The following is a 3,295-nucleotide window of genomic DNA, read 5'->3' as shown; positions in this document are numbered from 1 at the left end:
TAAGATAGGTGATAAAGCAAAGAAGTGTATATTTCTTGGTTACGGAAATGACGCTTTTGGGTATAAACTTTGGGACTATGAGGGTCACAAAGTTATTAGAAGTAGAGACGTCACGTTTAATGAGAATGAGATGTACAAGGACATGAATAAGACACAAGTTGAAGATGTCGGATCAAGCAACGTCGATAAGGAGTTGTATATCGATATTGATGATGTTTCTGGAAAAAGTGTGGTAGAAGAAGGGCACGATGTTGCTGATGGCAGAGAAGTACAAGGTGAAGAGACTTCTGCTGCAGTGGAAGTTACGCCTATAGTTCCACAAGAAGTACGAAGATCATCAAGAACTCCAAAACCAAACCCAAGGTATGCTCTGAATTATCTATTACTTATGGATGAAGGTGAACCTGAAGATATTAGAGAAGCACTAGCGGCTGATGATTCAAGCAAGTGGCAACTTGTTATGGAAGATGAGATGAATTCACTTGAGGAGAATGGCACTTGGGTGTTAGTAAAATTACCAAGAGGTAAGAAGGCGTTGCATAACAAGTGGGTTTATCGGATAAAGTCTGAAGCAAATGGAGATATTCGCTACAAGGCGAGGTTAGTTGTGAAAGGTTTCCAGCAAAAACTTGGTGTTGATTACAACGAGATATTTTCTCTAGTTGTGAAGATGACTACTATACGAGTAGTGTTAAGCCTAGTGGCTTCTGAAGATCTCTACCTTGAACAGTTGGATGTAAAGACAGCTTTTCTTCATGGTGACCTAGATGAAGAAATTTACATGAAGCAGCCAGAAGGATTCATAATAAAAGGCAAGGAAGAGATGGTGTGCAAGTTAAAGAAGAGTTTGTATGGTTTAAAACAAGCCCCGAGACAGTGGTACAATAAATTTGATAACTTCATGCATAGAGGTGGTTACTCACGGTGTAATGCAGATCATTGGTGTTACTTCAAAAGGTGCGATTCTGACTACATCATATTATTACTGTATGTGGATGATATGTTGGTTGCCGGAACATCTCTACAAGAAGTTGATAATTTGAAGAAACAATTAGCAAGTGAGTTTGCTATGAAAGATCTTGGTGAAGCAAAGCAGATTCTTGGTATGAGGATCATAAGAGACATAGATAAGGGTCTACTTATGCTTAGTCAGGCTGAATATATTGAACGAGTGTTGAAAAGGTTCAATATGGAGAATGCTAAACCAATTAGTTCTCCATTTGGAAGTCAAATTCGTCTTTCAAGTATGCAGTGTGCGAAGACAGATGAAGAAAAGGAGTACATGGCTAACGTACCATATTCTCGGCTATTAGGAGTCTAATGTATGATATGGTGTGCACGAGACCGGATATTGCACATGCAGTGAGAGTGGTGAGTAGATATGCAAGCAACCCAGGAAAACAACATTGGGAAGTTGTGAAGTGGATTCTCAGGTATTTGAGAGGTAACACAAACATATCATTGTGTTATGAAAGAGGTGGTTCTATCTTAAGGGGTTAAGTGGATGCAGACTTCGCAGGCGATGTAGATAAAAGGCGAAGTACGACCAGTTATGTTTATACTATGGGGTCAGCTGCAGTGAGTTGGAACTCACGTTTACAGAAGTTGGTGACATTGTCTACTACGGAAGCGGAGTACGTAGCAGTAACAGAAGAGAGCAAGGAGATGATTTGGTTAAGAGTTTTATTAGATGAGTTGAGAAAGGAACAACGAGACAGTGTTTTATTTAGCGACAGTCAAAGCGCTATACATTTAGCCAAGAACTCATCCTATCATGCTAGGACGAAGCATATAAATATCCGTTATCAGTTCATTCGGGATCTCTTAGAAGAAGGAGAGTTGAAGCTCGAGAAGATTCTTGGTTCGAAGAATCCGGCGGATATGTTTACCAAGGGAGTTACATCAAACAAGCTAAAGCTCTGCAAGGCTTTAGTTGGTCTCTCAGAATGAGGATCTTGGAGGGGAGCCGCACTGACATGAAGATGTTTTAGCACCGTCAAATCCAAAGTTGAAGGAAAGGAGAATTGAAGATAATAAATGAGTCTTCAAAGTGGGAGATTGTTAGTTAATTGAAGACTAATTATTTCCTAAGTTAGTCGTGACTGTTTTGGGAAAGGGGTTTTCTAAAACGGCTAGAATTCTTGGTGGACAAGTTTGTAACCTATATAAATAGGTAATTCGGCCTTGTAGAATTGTAGTGTGTAGAAAATGATTAAGAGATCGGTGAGAGATTTCTTGTATAGCTTTTAGGGATAAAGCTAGGGTTTCGTTGTGAGAGCATATTGGTGAGGAACAAGAGACAAGGTTATCGTCTCGGGTAATTGTTGCGGTGTAACCAAGGGTTTGCTGGGATTCACACGACGTTGTAATCGTATTTATTCATAGTGGATTTGAGTTGGTGCGTCTCAAAGTGGACGTAGAAAATATATACAAGTTGTATGTATTGGTCGAACCACTATAAATCTTGTGTCTTGTGAGTTGATTTATCTTTCTCGTATTATTATAGTTGCTTGTGCTTGGTTTACTTATTATTCATCATAACATATCAAAATCCGTTATTCTGTGGTTGTCAGTGATTCCATAAGCAAATCCTGACACAACGTAGTAAGAGAAGCTCAAACTGAGGATCTTTCAACTTGCAAATGGCAGTCATTAAGTTTACCATTTTATTCACTCTTTTTGCATGACAAGGTCACTGCAGAATTTCACTTCAAGGCTAATAGGACCGTCGAGAAGTTTGACACATGTGATTTTGGTTGGGAAGACACCTGGGTTTGTGCTTCCTAAATCAACAGTGGGCCAATACACCTCTGTCTTGGTAATGTTAAGATGCAGAGCTCGCTTAAAACCGTCTTTTTGCAATATTTCCAGTGCTTTAGATACCTCAAGAGTGTCGCCTATAAGGGTACCGTCATCGAGGTACCATACTTGCTGATCTAACGAACAACTAGATGTAATTTGTTGTACCAATGGATGTAAATCAAGGGCAAATAAAAGAGGCCCCAATGGGTCACCCTGTTGGACACCGAGTGCGGATAATGGAACTGTATCATTGTAGTACAAACGGGCAGGAAAAGTATAACAGAACTCCATCCATTTGCTAATGGCCGGACATTTTATTTTGAACCTCACAATTAATAGTGGTTCTGTCAACTACATTAAAGGCGTTAGATAAATCGATGAGCAACATGGTCATGTTATTATGTGTACTTTTCGGTTCCAATAATTTGTTGACAGAATGGAGTATGCCTTCATCCCCACAAGACACTCCTACATCAAATTGATAGTCTCCTAA

This window comes from Papaver somniferum, chromosome 4, assembly GCF_003573695.1.
Source record: "Papaver somniferum cultivar HN1 chromosome 4, ASM357369v1, whole genome shotgun sequence".
Taxonomy (NCBI): domain Eukaryota; kingdom Viridiplantae; phylum Streptophyta; class Magnoliopsida; order Ranunculales; family Papaveraceae; genus Papaver; species Papaver somniferum.
This window is presented reverse-complemented; position numbering follows the sequence as displayed.